The 23373-nt window shown below is 33.3% G+C and overlaps 1 long non-coding RNA gene and 1 pseudogene across 1 annotated transcript; both read right to left on the bottom strand.

Annotated features, from left to right (window-relative positions):
• Window positions 1-1647: 1647 nt before the first annotated feature.
• On the bottom strand, window positions 1648-10398 carry LOC134231415 (protein Wnt-11b-2-like; annotated as a pseudogene).
• A 10748-nt stretch (window positions 10399-21146) lies between these two features.
• LOC134231431 (uncharacterized) lies at window positions 21147-22492 on the bottom strand. Its single transcript, XR_009984555.1, has 3 exons — window positions 22360-22492; window positions 21469-21563; window positions 21147-21200 (listed from the first exon to the last, which is right to left on the bottom strand). It is a non-coding gene; the product is annotated as an uncharacterized LOC134231431 (long non-coding RNA).
• Window positions 22493-23373: the final 881 nt, after the last annotated feature.

Raw genomic sequence — 23373 nt, 5'->3', positions numbered from 1 at the left:
TTTTTTTCCCTGCAAAACTTAACCTTCGCCGTAACGTTGAGCTAATAAAGAAAGAGACTTCACAGTTGGTATGCTTACTCTACTAATTAAGGTCTTTCTAATAATACCAAGGTCAATGACCTTGTGACCTTGACTGTTACCTATATGCTAAAAATAGCTTTTTTCGAACTTTGTTGAGGCCAGGTGCATAGTGCTTCGCAAACACATCTTGTTACATGTATATGCTTATCATTACACAGTCAACAGAAACTGTATCAGAAGATTAATTCATTGTGCGAATAATTCAGTTTTTTCGGGGAAAAAATCTTATTCATTCGTTGATCTCTTAAAAAAGAGGTTGTTTGGTTGCCCTCTCTTGGCCAACTGACTAAAAATTAGGCTGGTCCCCTGGCACGAAATTCACTTTACACTTGGTGAATTCCAATAAAAACAAACAACCACTGTAAAAATATAAGGACATTTATTTCATTTTATAAACTTCATTTTACTAGTCATTTTTGTTACAACAACAAGCAACATGATGTTGGATAAACTATAGAAGACCGGATGTAGAGTTGTAGATCATTTCATACTATTATAATAGGTACTTAAAACGGATTATTTTTGTAAAACTACTTTAATGTCTGGTTTTCATACCGATTGAAAGATATCTTAAATAAAAAAATAAAACGTATTCAAATAAGGCAGGATAAAATTAATTCTACTTTGAACCATAACCAAAGAAAAGAGAGGAAAATGTACAAACAATTCATTCTAATGAGTATTCCTTCATTTGCATGAATCTTAATGCTTTGATATTTGTTTATTATGTAAGAGTATCGGTCTTTGGTCATATTTCGTAAATCTGTCAGTTAGAAATATAATTTAACTCATTCCAAAATACACTTCATAGAGAGCCAATATAATGTAGAACGCATAAAGATTCTAGTTGTTGAAAGTAAAGGCAAAGCAGAGTTACAGATATTTTAAATGCTAATGCATTTTGTTTAATGATTTCAATTTCTTGAAAACTACAGATGCAGTACTTAGGCGCGCTAATGGCTAATGACATAAAATTAAGTTTTCATAGAGAAGGATATGGAGATAATGAACGGTATTCAATCTCAAAGTTCGTGAAACAAAAACAAAATAGGAGCAGAGCAAACACGGACCTCGAAAACATCGGAGGTGGGATCAGGTGCCATGGAGGAGTGAGCATCCCCTGCCGACCGGTCACACCCGGTACTAGGTAATATCCAGGTGATAAGTTAGAAAGAAGAAAAACCAAAAAATATAATTATATATTAATCATTTAGGAAGAAATATAATAATGTTATATTAATAATACAACATGACATTCTAAAAATAAAAATCATTTAAAATACGTTTACAACATATACATGTATTGTACATATACGACCATGTATCTACATACATTGTAAAAATTTATGTAAATTGATGATTTCCAATGAAAATAACTTCATTAACAAATAACTGTACACTGTACATGCTCATATGACATTGTAAAGAATATAAATATAACAATATATTTACAATACCATCTCAACAAAAAATAATTATAACAATTGCCTTCCTATACAAGAGATAATTCTGATAAAATTATATACAAACATTGGATTTCACTTAAATTATAACATCTAGGTAAATAGTCTGTGCGCTTGAACTTTGCAGATAAATTAACCAGCTAAAAATAAGTGTTCATCAGCAAGACTAAGATCGAGTTAATGATATAGGTTCGAGTTCACTAGCTAAGGGCTCGAGATCACGAGTTATAGGTTCGAGTGCACTGGTTAGCGGCTCGAGTTCACGAGTTATAGGTTCGAGTTCACTGGTTAGCGGCTCGAGTTCACGAGTTATAGGTTCGAGTTCACTGGCTAGGGCCTCGAGTTCAGACTTAAATTATAGACTTTAGTTAGCCAGCTGGGGACTTAAGTTCAGACAGGTCGACTAAACTAATTTCAACTGAAGTTAAAACCTACAGACTCAAGTTTAAAAAATCGTGGAGTCGAGTAGTTAATACTTGAGTTCTATAGTATAACAATGATAGTGCGTTCCACACAGTTATTGTTCTAGGCACAGTTCTTTACCTGTAGAACTCGAGTCATTCTAGCTCTTTATGCTCGACTTAATTTACCGCAGGATTGGGTTCAAACACCTACCATTCGAGGTAGATGCAATCTCACCGGCTAAAAATGGAGTTTTTTGTCTCTAAGCTCACATTAACGACTCCAAGTTCAAGTTAAACGTTCTCCCTGTGAGCAAAAGTCATTCACTAAGTTTGTTTCTTTTTAACTCTACAACTTTAGAAGAGCATTTGGGTGAAAAACTACCTTGAATATCAGCGCACATCTCTGTCACATCCCGTAGAAGAGTTCCATTTAAATTGAGTACAACTATCGACAAACGTTTAAATGAAGCGTCTTTTCGCATGTTTTACACTTGACGTAACAACACCAGTAATATTTACATTCACAGCGTTCAACTATTGTTTTGGTGAAGCTTCGGTAGCCCCGCCCACAACACATTGCGTCACATCCGCCCCAACCGGAACTGTCAGTCCTACAAAACCTACAACAAAAGGATAAAATTAAAAATCAAACAATTATACATGTATGTCTTTTTTGAATTTCTTACCACTTATTTGTAACTTCCTGGTTTCTTTTAAGGATGTATACACTTAATTTAATTAAAAGTAAAATATTTTAGTTTTTTGTTTAAAGGGGAATAAACGTTGCAGCTGATGCAGGAATGGAACATAACCCGTGTTATAGTTTCAGTGATTAATTCCCGTACTAACGCTCAGAGAAAGAGCTCTTAGTGTTTTTAGCAATTATATCTGTACAAATAATTATCTAATATAAGATAAAGTACCTAACTCAAACATTGTATTTATCGGTACACGCCTTGCACGTTTAATTGATGGAATAGCCACTGCTATGAAATTTTAGCAGGTGATTTGGTTATTGGTGTTTACCGACTGATAAACGACAGTTGGTTTTTCTTGAGAAATAGAGGAGAAAAAAAATATTCACTCCATGTAAATATCCATGTTTAATTAAGCGAAAGTCTCTACGTGACTTTACTTCATGTCACTTATGAGAAGTTTTTATTTTTCGCGTATTTGATGAATATGACGCGTGAGATTCATTTGATAAGAAGAACATTTACTTTTATAATTAATCAATACACTGCATTCTAATATTTATATAGCTACCCTTGATGCCTGCTTCGTAGATGACCCTTCCTATATTACACGTATATATTCCATCTAGTACGAAAAACAGTTCAGAAGTTATCTCTCTTTGATTACATTCTCTCTACATGTAATACAAGACCAGAATCAGTCTAAACTTTAAATATGAGTAGACTTATTTTATTTTTCCTTCACGCTTGCTAACACCCTAATCAGAGTCCGTATGATTAATACATCACAACCGTAGCAGATTTACGAGGGGAAATTTTTATCACTTTAAAAAGAACGCGAGGGCTTCTCTGATGGTATCGCTGAGAATATTGTGAGCATGAACTCGGCTCTCTAGGGCAAAGAGGTCATAAAGGTCGCTTCTGAGAACCGAATTCTCTAGAATAAGAAGATAAGAAAGGTCTCTTTATTCTTATTGTCAATTGTAATCATCATTAAATGTGTTTTAGACACAAAAGATTCGTCCAACTCTGGACAGAAGGCAAATTCAATTATTAGCCATCAGCGGAAGAGCAGTGCATTTATATGAAACAGAAACTGAGCATCAGCGAACCAGCAAATTACTAAAAACAAGACACACCGCATAATATCATGCATATCAAGAAAAGATCAAACATCATGTTTTTGTTAAATATATATGCATAAATTTCTTTTTCGTAACTCGATGCAAAAAATATAGAACTTATAAATAAAGTCAAATTGTATTGATTTTGTAAGATTTTTATAAACTATTATTTATTTTATTATCATTACTTACCTCTCTTGAGTTCCGGCTGACCCCGTTTTAGGATCCGGACTGCAATAGTCTGGGGACTTAGTAAAATAAATCAGAGATTTTTCGGAAACACTCTGTACATTAGTTCTCACGGGGACAAATATCCGCTTATTTTTGCGTTTTTTCCTCCGCACTTCCACCGCATTGGCGTATAATTTTTTTAAGGTGGTTCCTATCACAGAGAAATCCGGAAGTGATCTCCAACATGTCTTTATGGAGCAGGAACCGGAAACTCCGTGACATTTACACGCTGTGGTCATACTCTGAGCCACGATCTGTAAAACAGATTAAAATTAAAATAAACACATCTACTATAGAAAAAGACAACTTATAACGTATATGTTAAGGGAACTTTTTTTTCAAAAAATTTAAATCACTGACAGGTAAATTACATGTTCTGGAATTTGCGAAGTGAAAACTGAAAGTCAGATACAAATTCTTTCCTGTTAACTTGATCAGAAAAGTAATTTACTTTGAAGATAGAAATGTGACATTACATCATTCAGTAACCAATTTATACGACTATAATTGTGTTTTTAAAAATACCTTAATTAGCTCAAAATTATAGTTATTTATAAATGTTTTTTTTTTTTAATAAATATTAAAAATAATGATGAAGATGTATTAAACGTACCAAGCGTCCAGCTGCGTTATTATGACTATTCATTTTGGACTTTTTGGAGTTTCTAATTTTGCCTCTCTTCATCAGTTCTGCATCAGTGAATTGTTCACCGAAGTGGAGTCCATATTTCAGATCGTCCCCGCATCCTCCCCACTTAAATTCCTCGTGGGGTGGGTGGTGGGGAGAGCTCCACAACTACATTTAGTGGTCACTCCCACACTGCATGCACGTGCAATGGAATGCACGAGAAAGGCCGAGGCTATAGCGTACACATAAGCTTGCTCTCTGGTGCCTGGAATATGATGAAATGGTATTAATTTATACAATAATATTTAGAAAAATTTCATATTACTGTCATTATAATTTGGGTCCATCAAAATATATACATGTATACCACATACACATGTAAATAAAAAGCATAATTAATGTATACATATGATTTAATTTTGCTTTTTATTATGTATACATGTATACCCTCTAGAAAAAGTTTTACTTGTTGTTTTTAAAATAAGATATTAGATTAAGAAAAACTAGTAATTATTAGTAATCCATTTAGTCAGAATAGCAAGTAAATGACTATCATGGTTAGTAATTGTAAACATAATTAGTAATAAGGATGAAATCATTTACTTACAAAATGATTTACTAAATATAAATAGAATTACTTAAATTATAGGAATTGTATTACTTTAAGTTAGTAAATAAACTACTCATTTTTGTTAAATTATTATTACTTAATTTGGAGATAATATGCTCTCTATTTACTGAATTTTATGAATTATTACTAAGTAAATGTAATTCTGAAATTAATAAAAATCTAGAATATTATTACTCAAAAGAATACTAAGTAAATGAAATACTTATCATATTTACTAATATCGACATTATTTACTAGAAACACTGCAAGGTACCGACCCTCTGGCATGTGAGTACTACTCACAGATTTCTTTATCAGCGTTCCCTAATTGGGCCCTCTGAATAGTTCAATAGAAGAAATCTTCTTATGATGGAAACAATTATACTTTCTATTTCTTTTGCCGATTTCTTTCTAATTGTTTTATTATATATAACAATAAAACATAGGATTCCAACTTCGAAAGCCTTAAAAATTGAATAAGTTGTATCTTTTTAAGGACCATTTTAAAAATGGTTAAACATTTCAAGTACTTAATATCGCATTTTTATTAGTGTGACTTTTTTTTTCACATGAAGGTATATTTAGAAGAAAGATAACTCCTCCTCACAGACAATTAGTGATTAGACTACCATATTTAAGTAATTACTGATCTGAATTCTCCTTGATTTAGTAAATAAATTTTTGTTATAAGTAAATCAATTAAATACAATTCAAACAAGATGTGTTTGTGAAACACCTATGCCCCTGTATGGCAACATAGCAAAGGTTAAACGTTTCTTATGTGAAAATTTAAATGATTGGGATTTCTTGATATCTCCAAGGTCAAAAGGTCAAGGTTATTGGTATCTAATGAAAGGTCTTGCCACAAAAAATACATATGTGAAATATGGAAACACTTGCCTAAACCCTTCAGAAGTTTTGGTCAAGGTTACCAATTTTGAAATGTAGGTCAAACTCCAAGGTCAAGGACAAAGGGACAGATTTGGTGGTACCCAAAGAAAGGTCTTGTCACAAGGATGAATTATGTAAAGTATGAATGCACTAATCCTAATCCTTTTAAAGTTACAGTTAAGGTTTGCTTTTTAAAAATAGGTCAAACTCCAAGGTCAAGGTCAAAGGGTCAAAGTTCTTGGTGTCCTATGAATGGTCTTCTAAAAATAATTACATATATGTAAGTATGAAAGCACTATTCCTTACCGTTCAAAAGTTATGGACAAGGTTAAAGTTTTTTCACAAGGATGGAAATCTCCAGGGTCAAGGTCAAAATTTCATAGTCGTTGGTATTCAATGAAAGTTCTTTCAACAAAAAATATATATGTGAAGTATAAATGTCCTGGTATTTACTGTTCAAAAGATTTGGATAAGTTTGGATTTTTTGTGTATAACTGAGTCAAACTTTAAGGTCAAGGTCAAATTTGGTGATACTCAAAAAAAAAGGTCTTGTCACAAGGAATACACGTGTGAAATATGAAAGTCATAGCTCCGCTAAATATGGTTATAAATAAAGTTATGGGAAAGGTTCAATTTTCAGCGGATGAACAGAGAGACAGCTAGACAGACAGACGGACAAGACAAAAACTATATACCCCCGAAACTTCGTTTACGGGGGCATTCAAATTTTAATTATATAGTAAATAGTGGTAAAATGTAAGTAAAGACCAAGTAATGCAATTACTTATATACACAAATTTAAGTAAATATAAATTACTAAGTAAAACTTTTTAGTGTGTAAGTAAAACAATTCTTTAAAATACAAAAATCAAGTAAAACATTTGAATCTAGTAATTGACATATATTTCAGTAATTGATTTTAAATTTTAAGTAAATGCTTAGTAATTATCTATTACTTATCTTTTTTATTTCAAGTAAAAAATGACTACTAAGTAAAACTTTTTTAAGAGTGTATAATTATATAATTATTTAAGGAATGACTCTAATTCTTGGCCAAATTATTCGATGATAACCTGGTTTGGGTCAGTTTGCGCTTTTTTATAATCCGCTTCAAAACATTCCTTATAATTTAATTTTATAATAATTAAACAACTGTGGGTGTAAAATTGTGTTGCTTTCTATGAGTTCAAATTTGCCGCTCAATAATACATCCCTAGTAACGGAAGTGATATGAAACAAGGGGAGGTAATAACTGATATACAGATCTAACGGCCATGATGTTTGTGTTCACGAGGTAAGATCGAGCTTCTGTTTGAAGTTAAAGGTACATTTATTAAATCTGGAATTTCCCATGAATTTCAAGGACGGGAAATGGGGGGATTGTATGGATACAGATGATTCAGCTGGTTGTTAAAGGGGTGTGTCCCCATACCAAACCAGGTTATTATGTTTTATTCTGTGTTCCTTTTTGAAAATCAACCAATGAGAGATTAGAATAAAAACAAAATTAAATTATGTACATTTAATCATAGTGATAAAGATTTATTTAAAGTTTAACAAGTTCATATCTGTTTACAAAATCATTTCTCATTCATTTGAGATAATACTCTCAAATAACGTTAAAGACAGAACACTGAAGGACAATCATTATGTAAGAATTATTTATTGGCAAATTATGCCTGGTTTCGCGCCAATAATGTGCTTCCTCTTTGCCGCCTCTCAATCAGACATTGCTTTATGAATCTCTGATTCTAGAAAATGACAATAAACAGAGAGAATAAGCAAAAGAGAGGTCTTCATAAATAATCGAAAATGGCACTCGTTCCGTTTTATTTACAGATTAACAAGACGCAGAAAATCCCACCTCAACACCTAGCGGAAGATAACATTTCCTAACTAAAAGTCAAATACATCATGGAGCTTATCTCCGGCTTGGTAACAGAATAAATCAGAGAGATGATACGGCGTTATTTTTACATTGGTAGATTTATGTGTCCTGTCTTTCACAATTTACATAATGTTCTGCTTCAGTTTGCAGAAAAAAGTCCTCATCAACGACTTCCTTGTGAATACCGTTTGTTTTCCTTCATAATTACCAAATGCACATAGGAAAAAATAAGGTCATTTTAAATACATGTACACGTAGCTTAAAGGGTGGATTCTTATTTTATGATCTAATAAATAAGCATTTTTGTTTTATTTCTTGGGGAATAACCATCTATCGATATTTTAAATCAATACCTACAATTTCGGGTTTATTATATATTTCGTATCTATAATTATGTATGAACACCGGAAGTGATTCGTAACCATCATATACATCTTTCTGGATTATTTTCCAGTCAGAGATTGAACACTTTAATGACAAGAATCGATTACGAGACAGTTACTGCCTTATTGGTAATCAGTTGCTGCATAATATGGGCATCGGAACGCGTTAATTCAGTAGCAAGTATGGGTTATTAGAAAACTTTCCTTAAGCAGCATATCCGTTCTTCTGCAGCTGTAAGTGTCTTTGAAAAAAAAATATTTACAGAATAGCGGTCTGCCACTTTCCATATAGATAAAAAAAAAACACACATTAAATTTTGAATTCTTTTAGACAATAACGCTTTTCTCGTTTTCTTGTTTTGATGCTTTTAAAAGATTGCTAAGTTGACCCTTTATTTGATGTTCTTTCTAGCTATATTTATTTTTCATTATATGATAGTTTATATATTTCTAAATCAAAAATTATAAGATGTCTGATGAATCTATAGTCATGAACTTTTAAGTTAAAACTGAGCCTTCTCAATTTTGTCCTCTTTTAATAACATCTGATTGATAAAAATAAGAAATTGCAATGGTATAGCATGTACATGCATTTACATTCTCTCTCTCTCTCTCTCTCTCTCAAGCTTTGACAGAATATAAATTACCGACTTTCAGAACAGTGGTATTTGTATAATGACCACATTTCTTCCTTATGTATGAGATGTTTCGCGCCCTTGTTCTCTTAACGAGACGGAACCCAGCACCAGCTCCCTTATACATTCTTAATTTATTTACGATATATTTTTGTTAAAGATGCAGGGAATATTCTATTTTCTGGCTGCTAAATTATAAGGCAGATAGTTTTTAATGCTTCATAAACCACTGTAAATGAGGGGTATACAGTTAATACCATTTTGTCACGTTTTTCATCCGAGGTGTGATGGGCCCGGTCAGATCTTTTATTGACTGCATGTGTTCTTTAAAAGAAATTTTTGGACTTAATTAAATTTTACAGGAAAGGGATACCGTTCTATTAAAGGAGATTACCGTCGTGTAAATAACAGAATACCTCTTTATTGTTGATCTTGCATATTGTAGATACAGACAAGCGGTCTGTAATGACATCTAACACATCATTTGATTTTGAATATTCCATGAATTCTCAAAATAGTTCCCTATATGTCTTCTTTTCTGCTTTCAATTTGCTAACACAGTTGATGCATATGCGAATACATGCACCTTAAAAATCGTTGATAACTGATTCTTTTATGCATCTCTAAATGATCCTCTGGGGATTTTTTAATCTTTCGCAAGAACGTGTTCAGAGCTGTACAAACGAAGAATTTACCTCTTGTGAGATCACGTGACAATTTTGGCACCCTACGAACAGACGAACAGTTCCATCTTCTGTCTGCAAACTGTCCTTGACAAGTATCCATGGCAACATAAGCTGCGTGCGCAACTGTTCCCATTAAGTCCAGATTTTGTTTGCACTGTTTGCTCTGCTTACCAATAAGTCCCAAAGATTTCGAACAATTTTTATCGTCAGTCCAAGATTTCTGCTTACTTTGATAAAGAGTTCTGAAAAAAAAAAATAAAGAGAACTGGATATTAATATATAAGTGATTAATTCCTGTTCTGGGTTGATTTGAAAATATTTACATGTGTCTTTTTTTCAACCGGCTACAGTCGCCCATCCGCGGCAACTAAGAAAATTAGTACTAGTAAGCATTCGTATCAAAACATTTTTCTGCTTCTGATGGGAAAGGATTTTTTTTTTCTAATTCCGGGTCACACTTGATTTGTCACCTCCCTGTAGGGGTCACTGATACCGGACCCTAGTCTCGGAGGGCGAATTAACGTCTGCTCGTCGGATTAAGATATGTATCGGCTGTGTAAAAGGCGAGAGATTACTTAGGGTGCATTAAAGTATGTCAGAGGATTAGGACCCAACTTTTTATGAACTCTATCAGCCCTGTCATTGCATACAAAATCCCTGTGTCAATACGACACGACATTATACAATCACCGACACTGCTTCGGTGTCAAATCAAAGCATTACCTTGACGCGATGTGCTGGGAGAGTCGTCAGTATCAGGGAATTTAACTTAATCCAAGAAAACATGAAATGTTGCAAAGTTTTAAGTCCTTCGACGGTAGAACACAGAGAAAGGTGAAAGAAGGTGACGGGAAATATGTAAAGATGGCTTTTTATCAGAGTGAACTATGCCCAGGTCTTGATTTCTCTACATGTGCAGGTCTTACAGTGAATACAATAACGTAGAAGAAACAAAAATGCATTGAAATCCATTCCTCTATATATCAACAATTCCCAAGGGACTGCCCTAATTTCCAGAAAAAATATTTTGGAAATAAGGTGCGATATACACCTTAACGAGATATGACATTTATACCTTCATTAGTTGCATCTAGTGTTTGAAATAGCCAGGGAAAGTGAAGACCTTTCCTATGATGTACACTTCATGACTTCATTGTTATAATGAATCCTAAATGAGAGCCCCGGGTAATAAAGCTCACCTTAGTCACGTTATTACGCATTCAGACATGATCTATTTTGTTGGGAGTTTGAACTTAGTGCAGGTACCTGTTTTCAGCAGCAAATATATATACTTATACAGATACTTAAATTTATAAATAGTACACGAGGGGCACACATGTTAATCTTAGTTTACTAAATCTGGATGATGCTTTTATTTTCAAGTAGAAGTATATGACACTTTGGTAGAAACATCGCAATTCATAACGCTAAAAGTAAACAAACTCAAATCAATACTACATGAGGATGTTTTCATACAAACTTGTCTTATCAATTTCATGTTCCTCAGAAGAAACTGTTTAAACTGAACAAATGAAGAAGCTGAGCAAACCGTAACAAATTAATGATCATTGTTCTTCAAATCACCGTTCGATCATAGGCCTGGAGTTAATACTTTAACTTACAAATTGTATTTTATTTTATTTTGATATCGTCACCATATCAGCTATGGTATTAGATGACCTCAGATGACCTTCATAGTTCATCACTGTTTGACCTTATAATAAACACTGACTATCTCAAGTGACCAATCAGGGAGTAGCTTACAAGATCTGTAACCGGATATGGACAAGATAACACTAAATACCCGGGTGGGGTTACTAAACTCCACTCGTATCGTCTCCATCACATTTAAACCCCCGGACACGCTCGGTAGATCTATTTGACCCTGTTGTTCAGTTGATCCTTATTACATTCTCATATGTCGATAGAGGTCTCTCAATTGTCGGATCTTAATCTTACGGAGTTCAGAAACACATTTATCTTAGTCAGTCATAACAATAAAATACAAATAAACAAATAGCAGTGATAGCAGTGATAGATATTAGTAATTCTCTTTGTAAAAACGGAATTCAAAATAACAGTTATATACACAGTAGTTTCAAATATAAGGGTATTGTCTAGGTCTTGTGTATTTAAACTTTTTATGAAATTTAATTTACCATAATTACTGAAGTAAAACAGGAATACTGTTTAGTGAACGAGAACGCAATTCTCCATTGATAACTTACTGTTCTCACTTCTTCTATTTTTCTAATTAAGGGGGGTGCCATTGATTAGTATACCCTAAAGAAGTGTGCACACAATCACCCCAGCCTTGACTTTTGACAAATTAGGGCGAGGAAATCGATTCCATAAAAATTCCAGGTTAGAGCCCATCCTCGCAGCGTTCATCGACACCAATTCTACACGTTTTGATGTCGACAGGGAAAAAAGTGAAAGAATCTATCACAGATACCCAAAGGGGATAGCTGTGGTTACATCATGGTGGATTTCCTTTAGAAAACACCTGTCGCGCTGTCGGATATCGGGTGCATGATCCCTGTAGGTTCTCACTGGTTTTGTTTTAAAGGGGTTAATGGGATATCGTGTTAGTAGGGTGATTAGTGAGATCCGGAGAGATAGTAGTAACGAGATAGCCCCAGGCCACAGGGCGAGTAACTACAGACAGTATCCGTTTCATTAAAGACTGAAATTGTTTTAAAACTGATTCCACCGATTTCAATGGTCCACAGAATGACTTAAAATGAAACCGTATGGCTTTCAAAGACTACTAAAGGATGTGTGTACATGTTTTTACTTTACATTTTTGTGATTATTAATTTCAAAACAACAAAATCTGCTTCATTTTTTGAAGAATAAAAGTCAAGGTTATATATGGATTTTAAGGGTACAAATCTTGTATTTTGTGCTGTCTGATGACTTTAATGAGTACCAGCTTATTCAAATAATCAATTTTATGATCTATTTATTAGCTAATGAAAAGGACCCAGTTTTGTACTATAATTGATAGCGAATTGAGGACTTAAGTTTCCAATATTTATCCATTATTTGTATCTACTACAGGGTAATGCCCACTATTCGACCGATATAAATTAATTTGATTTATATGTGTTTTTTTTGGCGATAAATAGGCGAATACCGTCACATTAAACTTTGTGATGTAAATACAAACTCAACATAAATTCCAGCATTAACTCGGCAGATTTATTGATAAAATAAACGAAAAAAACTTCACAGGAATCATTTAACATTAAAGTATTATTCCCTTTTTTTGACGCTTGCACTATTAATGGGATATATCTATATTTCAATTTGAACTGCCTGTATAATTTTTAGATTTATGCATCGAAAAGAAATTTTAATGGTTTCTTTCAAGAACCAAAATCCCAGGGTAATGCATATTGCATAACATAACTTATATACATGTATAGGTTCAGGGACAGGTTAGAACATTAATTGGAAAACACATCTGGACAAAATATTAAATACACCCACAGTCTATGGGAGATAGCTCTTATTTGACATACAATAATGTTCTTGATACGAAATCAATCTGTTCCGTGAAATTTATACACATACTGAGGGATCGGAGGATCCATGAGTATTTCCCTACACTGTAGTTTATGAGGCTTTTAAAGGAGAAATTGTAAAGTTACTACCATAAAAAAAATTAAAATCGAAAAACTAAAACAATAAAAACAGAATACATGTATATAATACGGTAAATGACATTTTCTTACATTGAATTAGGAGGGTTTATTTATCCGGGGTCTGAAATCATCCTAGGTTATTTTGCGATATTGAATAACCCATACAAAAATGTGTAGTTGACCGTCAACTAGCCGTCAACTAACCGTCAACTAGCCGTCAACTGATAATGCGAAAAGAGTTGACCACTCGGAGTTGAATGCTTTTCTGAAAAGCGATCAACTGATTTGCATAAAACGGCCAGTTGACCGCTCCCTCATTTGCATGGCAAAAATTCAACTAATGGTCAATTGACGGTCAGTTGACCGTCAACAAGTAGTCAACTGAATACTCCGATTGAATTCTAATAGTATTTTTTCATATGGGTAAAGTAAGGTCCTGGCCCCAATCCCGCTTGATCCGCCGATGGTTTAACTTTGTCAAGTAACAGCTCAATTACGGAAAATACCGTAGCTACTCGCAAAAGGCTATTTTTCTTCTAGATAATAAAATAATCGTACAAAGTTGCTCGTGTTATTCTATCAGTGCTGTATTTATTTTATCAATGTCTAACGTTACATGTTTACAGGTGTACGATTCTAATTTCCTACACGGCCAGTTTTCATTATATCAACATAATCTAATGTAGTGGAATTTTATCCTGACTTATCCTTAAGTTGAGAAATGAATGACAAAATAAAGCTTTCATTTTTCTACGTTAGAATCCGACCAATAAAAATTCCTGCCCTTTAGTTACTAGAGATACAGCACATAAAGCGCTCGTGTCACCTTGATGAATGGGACAAAAACCACCTTAATCGCGAGAAGTCGGGAGTCGACACTAAAATCCAGACTGAAGACGTTCCTAATTGATGTTTTGAATTTAATTCAATGATTTTAAAAAATAAAACTTTTAAAACAGCACAAGGACCAAATATTTTTTTAAACACAGGAAGTCGAAAGTAAAATTGAAACCCATTACGGTACCATTATTTTCCGCATCCCATCTTCGATTGCAGTATTTCTTGATCAACAGAAAACGTGCAGAAAGATTTAAGGCATTAGTTTACCTGTAAATCTCAAGGAAACATTGAAGTATAAGTGCTTGATCCTAAATTCCTAGGTTTAACCGGATGTGATATACTTAACCTAAGGGGGAAAAGCATAGCTCATGCATTCCTACCAATGTGACTATAATTAATTTCCAATGCTTTTTTTCAGATCGCTTGTTTGGGTAGACCGTATACTGATGCAGAAGGGTTTGCATGGTAACAAATTCAGCAAGATATCGTAAAAAGGGGATGACCCAGAAGGGTTTATTCGAGATGTGGATTCAAATTTTTTTTCAAGAGCACCCTGTTCATGACGGTCAAAAAGGTATTGGGTTGAAATCTGAAGGGTTGCCCATATTCATTCAATTTGAGAATCTAAAAATGGTATAAATTCCTCGGAACTGAAAATCGTTTTATAAAAATATTCCTTCAAAACAGAACATCCCTAACATAAATATTCAAGTTCGAATTGCCTCGAATATTTTTAGTAGAGATTATCGTGCTGGGGGTTATGTTTCATTGCACTCAACAATCTAACTCTCGATGTCAGTCTTAGCCACAAAACACCGGGAGAGAATGAATCACAAATTGAAAGCCCATTCTTAATATTTACTTTATAAGTATTTAGAGATGAAAATCAAAAGAAATTCTGCACTCGAATTGTCCTGGACAGCATTACAGGTTTGTTGACATAAGTCATTCTGTGTAAGGCTCTGATACTGCCCTCCACGTTAGGGAACCCTCCAATTGTAAATAAGACCCTCGGCGAAGACGAAGGTTTTGTAAAATGCCTTGTTCAATGGTACTTCTCAATGGCACTCCACATAACATCAAAGGCTCTTCTGTTTTGTGTCGCTAGAAAACTTTAAATTCCATCCCCAGCGTCATCTGTGAACAGAATTTGTCCATTTAATCTTTGCAAATTTGTAAAGTTGCAACTGGAAACGCTGGGTTTTTTTTTTCCACTAAATGAAGTCAAAGTTCATTTCAACTTGGTGAGGGGAACTAAATTAGAAACGTAGGACTGTTCATATACATGTACATGTAACAGACTGTTCTGCTCAGCATGTTTTCTAATCTTTTATTGCTTCTTATTGCATATTTTAAATTCATTATTTACCAAAAAAAGTCCTATCTAAATATCGATACATGTGAGCAATGCGTGTGTATATTACCATGTGCTGTTTTCACACATGTATTTATATAATGTTGTATATATACATACAGTACAGCTCACGAGTTTCTTCCGAATTCCACCGGCCACGGTGGACCTATGTTCCACGCTTTTCCGTGGAACTTTAGAAACGTCGGCGTCTTTGAAGTTCGGTCTCCGATCCACGGTGTGACACGGTGCGTACACGGTGTGACACGGTGCTTAAAATTTGCAATAATGTTCCTCCACGGTGCGACACGGTGTGCACATGGTGTGACACGGTGCCTAGAAAGTGCGACAATGATCGTCCACGGTGCGACACGGAGTTAATCCACGGTGCGAGTCGGTGTTTCAGCACGGTGTTAAACGGTGCATTTCTTCCAATTCTTCCAATTCTACTTAAAATGTATAATTCTTTAATTCTTAAAACAAATCACTCAAAGCAGGTCCATACATATATATAAAATCAAAGTAATATTCCAATGTTAAATGCACGTTTTTGGAAGACATGTTCTAAGAAAGTATTTTGTTTTAATTTATTTAGATAGTATAGTAATGGATAATACATTATTCTAATATGTTTACTTTATACTTCTATTTCCTATTTATTCTTTTTCTATAATAATGTCGAAAGAATTCCATCGTCTTAATGCGTCGGTAGCGTATAACCTCTTAGGCCTAAACCCTGTATTAGTTACACCCGTAGCGATTGAACACAAGATGACACACCTCTATACACACGTGCCTGGTCCTGACGTAACCCACATATTATTGTTGACCCCCTCCCCTATTTTCACTATTACATGTACATCCCGCCTTGATTTTTTTAATATTAAAAATTTGCATGGCTCAGTTCTTTTAAAATTCCTGTGTTACACATTCACTGCGATTTCTATATACATTTACCTGTTACATATTTTATATACAATGTATATAATAACAAAAATTCTCTAATAATGTAACAAAAACAGACGAAAAATAATTCATTTTAAAATTACTTGTGGGGTTATTAAAAAGACAGTATGAAACATAAAGCCCACTTTTATAAATCTCTCCCTCTCTCTCTCGGATACCAGTGGCGGATTCAGAGGGGGGTACACCAACACACACACACACCACCCTTGGATTTGCACAAAAAAAAAAAAAACAGAAAGAAGGAAGTCCCAATTTTTTGTTGTGTTTTTACTATAGAAATATAGATATGTTAACTGAAAGCCTAATGTTGTAATATATAAAGAAGTTTGGTTGCGAAAACAAAATGAAACCCCACCCCCTTTACAAAATAGGATTTTCGGGTTCGGAGATATATTTTCCTTTCTTTTACAAAAACTTTCAGGTAATCCATACAAATACATTTCCTAGGTTGATCAACCTCCCACGTTTAAAAACCATACTTCATCCTATATCCTATCGAGTTGTTTAATTACATGTATATGTAAAAAGTATATTATAATTACAACTCTTTTCCCTTCAATCCCCTGTTTGAAAAACCTTTTAACCCCCCCCCCCCCCTTCAAAAATTTATATAATTTCAACAATGTGTGTGTTACTACTGCTTCGTACATGTACTCAATTATACTAGGTTAAAACGTTCTTTTTCAGAAAGCATTAATTCGTAATTTACATGACTGTACACATGTTTTGAAAATACATTTTGTCACTCAATGATTGACATATTTAAACTAAACTTCAGAAAGTGTTAGGTAAATAAGGTATGATCACTTAAAAAAATAATTAATTTTTCATCAAAAGAGACGGTTAATATTTTAAATTTGCGCAGTTTCCATGTCCTATCATTTACCTAAATCAAAGTGTATCAATTTCTTTGAAGTGATTATTACTCGGCAAATCATTGGTTACGATAAGGATTATTCAGTTATAAACACTGAAAACCTATACTAAATGTAAAATATGGAAATAAATATTAAATATGGCAAAATCTACTCAACAGGCAGAGATGATAATCTGATAAATTTTATTAATTTAAGTAGGGATCAACTTACACGCTGAATACAAAAATCACCAGCAGAATTTTTGGCAAATAAAATCTACTAACCTCAGTACAATATTACTTCATTCAGTAATGTAAATCGTATGAAAAATGAAAAGAAAAAAAATCAGTTTGCGGCGGAAACATAGATATTTAGCAATTTTAGAAATGGTTTTATCCCCCCCCCCTCCCACCTACCCCTTCTAGAAAGTGATACGAATCGGCTAATTAAAACTTTATCAGAAGTCAGCAATTTATTTAAGTTTTTAAAAATCTTAACACATGCTTATTTGTGTCTGAAAAAAGATAAAAAAAAATTAACATAGTACATGTAAGTTTATATTCATTGTTGTAGTGAAACCTGGAAGATGAATTTCGTTTGATATCAGTTGAGTGTGTTACATGTATACACTTGCTGTGATCAGAACTAAGAATGTGAAAGGTGTGATAAACATATGGCGCCCCTGGCCCACCGGCAGGGACCCAATATATTTTTAAAACAGGTGTGAACTCGGAACTGACCATGAGAATGTTTCAAATCACGAGAGAAATTCTTTCCGCGTAAACAGACTTTCAAGGTCACCTAGCGTCATGCGATTTTGATTGACAGGTGAATGAGTTGATGCACAAGAATCTCGTGCATACAGCATACACATGATTCATTGCATTAAATGGGTTTAATATGAACCAAAGTTGTGGAAATTAATTAGAATTATAGAATGATTAATTTTGACTTCCGTAACCTAAATAAAACGAAGAATTAAAAAAAATAGTAACAGACTATGTCAGAGGGAGTTCTCTCTCTCTCCCTCTCTCTCTCTCTCTCTCTCTCTCTCATTGCTTTTTACACACTTGACAAGAAAAGAAAAACTGATTAAAATTTAAAAAATTGAAATAAGTACTTGCAATAACATAAATAGTAAACACTAGTCTTTGAAAATAATGTTTGCTGTTACGAGAAATACATTAACTTTGGAAATTACTGCATTTCTGAACAGGTATGAAATATATTGACCAAGAAGTGACTCTGTACACTAATTAACACGAGAATTAGCAAATCATCTATATCCGGGAAATTTGTTTTCTAGAAAAAAAAAAAATTAGAGGTACAAATATTATGTATGTGAGAATGTGGAAAAAAAAACCGGATAGATGAACTTGAAAGTAAAATCTCTCTCTCTTTCTCTCTCTCTCTCTCTCTGAACATTCTAAAATGTAGAACTGAATTAAAATCAGTTTAATTATTATGAAAAAAGTAAATTAATTACATACGATTTGTAGAGGAATATTTAGAATGCTGCTTTAGCAGTTCAAGCAATTTTTTTTTTACTTTAAAAAAAAAAAAGTTTTCGTACTAATCGCAGACGATTTATAAACAAGAAAAAGAATACCCGATACTCAGGTAGAAATACTTCCACATATTCGAAAGAAATTGAATTTTTCTATGTCTCAAAATGTCAGGTTAAATCAATGGATACATGCAACTGCCAGATTTTTTTTTTTTGTGAATGTATACAACTAGTCAACTACCAAACTACGTATAAGAAATTATCGTGAATACTAGGGTTTTTTCTTGCATGCATTTTTTCTTCTTCGCATGTAGCAACTTACTAGTATCTTTATTGATAAGTGGTCTATCTATTTATACTATAATTATTTCTACAAAATAAGGGTATATTCATAATCTGTATGTAAACTGACTCGACATTTTTTTATTTCACTATTTTTATTTACGAAGTAGGAGTCAAATAATGTTGAATTAGCTATCTGATACATTAAATACATGTATGTGTGTTTCTTAGTGTTGTATATACATACATTGTATATGTGTTTTATTTGTTGTATACATATAAAAAATGTTTGTTTTATTTATATATATTTATATTTTGTATATAACATATATATATTTTATATTCATATATATATATATTGTATATATGTGTTGTATACAAGTATATATATATACATATGTGTGCTTTTTATGTTTTTTATAGATACAGTGTACATACTTTGTATGTTTATTTTTATGTGTTAATAAAACAAATATTGTACATATTTTGTATGTGTGTTTTATATGTTTTTTACGTGTTGTATATATACAAAAAAATGTGTTTCTATGTGTTGTGCAAACAGGCCTTCAGATGGCTTAGAAAAAAATCGTAGTGTTGAAAAAAAATAAAGATTTGCAACTCTTTTCAAAGAATACATTCTTTCGCTAATAAAATTCTTTTAAATCAAATGCTTTACAATTTTACTTTCTATCCATATCTATTCAAATATAAATAATCCTCATTTCTACCAAAGTTCATTCCGTAATTATTTATACTTCTCGAGATATTCTGAAATCAATTCCCAAATTGACCTAATTTTTTTACTCGACATCAGCTTGGGCCTTCACTAATTGTAAAGCGGGGCCGACGGAACAAATTTTCCCCGGAATTCTTAACAAAATCTTAACTCGATAGATATTTGCTCACTTGCATTCGAGCTTTACAAAGTTTTTTTTTAATTGATCTTATGATCTTAATAAGTCGAAAACAACATTTAAGCTGTCTAATTGTTTTGAAAATCGATAGGTATATTATGTACTCCAGGAAAAATTCGTTCTATCATAGCTTCTTTTACATTGATGATCAACAGTGCGGTGTAGTTGTTGATCTGGACTTTTGAATTAAATTTTCGCAAAAGGAATTATTACGGACTTAACGTTACAATCTGGAGTTGGAAATCAACTTTAAATTGTTGAAATATCTTGCAAATACTATGCAACTCTTCGCTGCACTTCAAACACCGTCTGTTTACATGTGAATGACCGTGGGCCCAAGCTAATGTCGAGGAAAAGAAAGTAGGTCATTTTTGAAATTGATTTCGGAATATCTCAAGAAATATATGGAATTTCGGAATGAGCTTTGGTTGAATTGAAGAATGTTTATCTATGAACAGATTTCAATAGAAAGTAGAATTTTAGAGCACTAGAATAAAAAAAATTTATTAGCAAAATTGGGTACCCAGTGTAAGAATTCCATACCTTTATTTTTTTTGTACACACAATTTTTTTAAGCGATCCAAAGGCCTGTGGTATGGAGTGATGAGTTTACATCTTGGGGTCGAGGTGGGACATATTTTACCTGTGTGCTAGGGGGTGAGCCATGATGCGGTTTGGGGTACTGGGTCCTGTGTGTGGGGGGGGGTTGACAGATTTTACCTGTGTGCTAGGGGGTGAGCCATGATGCGGTCTGGGGTAATGAGTCCAGTATGAAACCTTTTGGAAGGACTCAGATAAAAACATCCATGTCAGTATTCACTGGTGAATGGAAAGAAATACAATTACAGAAATCAAATAAGGCTTATTTAATTCATTAAATGTATTTAAAGTGAAATTGTGAGAAACAAGCAAATATCTGAAATCCTGGTCCTAACACACAACTGCGAAAAAATATATATTTCAAATAAACATCAAGGATTACACAGGGTGAAACATATTGCTATTTTGCATTGAAGTTTTTTTTCTTCTAAATCATAAAGTATAGTTTAAAAACTGTTACTCAAGTTTTCTTTTCCCCACTGGACTAGGTCTGACAGCTAAGGGACTCAAACTTCTGAAAAGATAATACAATAATAAAGTGCTCTAAAAATATAAGACATTTTCACAAAACAATCTCAAAGTAATGGCGATAATTATTTCTTGGTTTATTAGAGGAGCTGCTTCGCAAATGATTTTCTGGTATGACTCATGACTAAGGCTTGGCCTATTGGAGTAAAGGAGTTACTTTTCTCTGAAATCTAATCTCATAAATGATTTTTTGGTATGATATATGACAAAGGCTTATCCTATTGGAGTGGAGTTACCTTTCCCTGAAATTTTACCTCATAAATGACTTTCTGGTAGGACTTAGGCTAGGAATGGGAGTGAAGGAGTTACTTTTGACTGGCATCTGCATAGACGGCGCCAAGAAACATTGCTACAAAGAAGATAACTCTGTGAGAAACATTGCTACAAGATAAGATAACTCTGTGAGAAACATTGCTTCAAGAGAAGATAACTCTGTGAGAAACATTGCTACAAGAGAAGATAATTCCGTGAGAAACACTGCTACAAGAGAAGATAACTCTGTGAGAATCATTAGTAAAGAGAAGAAGGCGAGAAACATTGCTACAATAGAGGATAACTCTGTGACAAACATTGCTACAAAAAAATAACTCTGTCTGTTAGAAACACATTGCTAAAAGACAAGATAACTCTGTGAGAAACATTGCTACAAGAGAAGATAACTCAGTGAGAAACATTGCTACAAGAGAAGATAACTCAGTGAGAAACATTGCTACAAGAGAGGATAACTCAGTGAGAAACATTGCTACAATAGAGGATAACTCGGTGAGAAACATTGCTACAAGAGAAGATAACTCAGTGAGAAACAATGCTACAAGAGAAGATAACTCTGTGAGAAACATTGCTACAAGACAAGGAAACTCTGTGAGTAACATTGCTACAAGAGAAGATAACTCTATAAGAAACATTGCTTCAAGTGAAGATAACTCTGTGAGAAACATTGCTACAAGAAGGGTAACTCTCTGTGAGAAACACTGCTACAAGTGAAGGTAATTCGGTCACATTTAAAAAAAATTACATTGTTATTTAACTATTGTCATTAAACTATCAACAAACTATTTTAAGGAAAAGCACCTTTAAATGTGATGCTAGTTTAATTCAAACTTAAATAAACTTTAAAATGTTTATACATTATTTCCTGAACCTACTTTTCGGTTTCAGACCATGGTAGGAGAAGGGGTCCCTACGAGCATGGTGGGCTAGGGAAACACGTTGATGTGGAGAGACTCGCTGAACGACCGCGGGCGTCTGTGTGGATCAAGCTGCATGGCCTCATGGGATCCTCCTGTTAGAAAACAAATACAAAACGGGTTAAAGTAATTTGGTCAAATATACATCATCTTTGTGTACTGTTTGATTATCATACATATTGCTATTAAGAAAGGCTCTAATTTAGAATTAATAAACCTTTCATGTATCACCTAAATGGAATGTTCAAAAAACAAAACTTACAAGGAGCTGGACATCTTTATGGCTGAACTCCCATCTCTGGGAAAAACATTGAATTTTAAGTATACAATATAGCATATTTTATCAAAAGGTACAAAATTCTCTAGATATACACATGTACATTAATACATCTACTGTAGACGACATGTAGCGCAGAGCTACAAAACGTGATGCCAAAAAAGTATCAAAATTTAGAGAAAAAAATAGAAAAATAAAGTTTAAATAGATTTTGATATCGAATCCCTCGTGAGCTTGAATCACATGTATTATACAATCAGTAGCATTAGAACTGAGGCCTTAGATGCTCTCTATGATTATATCTTTACTACAAAGAAAGATACAATGGTGACACTATCAAAACTTTCAACACACAATAAACAAATGATAAATGTATTCCAGATCTGAAGATAAGGTAAACAGAATGTTCTATAAGCATTGATCAAATGCATTTAATTACAAGACTTTGTCTTCAAAATTTGATTGTTAAGCAGTCCGAGTATTTGCAATACTGAATAGATTAACACATACAACTGTATGCTCTTGAAATACAGCAGATCCCTTTTCAATATATTCAGATGGCCAGTATACTTTTAATATTTTTTATCAATCTAAGACTTGTATTTTTGCCTTTATCATGCTTTAAACCAACCTGGATACAAGGACAGGTACATCTTAATAAAAAAAGTTTAGAAAGATAATTCAATAATTAATAA

This window comes from Saccostrea cucullata, unplaced genomic scaffold, assembly GCF_032062105.1.
Source record: "Saccostrea cucullata isolate Sc308-1 unplaced genomic scaffold, CSIRO_AGI_Scuc_v1 ctg595, whole genome shotgun sequence".
Taxonomy (NCBI): Eukaryota; Metazoa; Mollusca; class Bivalvia; order Ostreida; family Ostreidae; genus Saccostrea; species Saccostrea cuccullata.
Note: the sequence above shows the minus strand (reverse complement) of the source record. Positions and strands in the feature narration are given on the sequence as shown.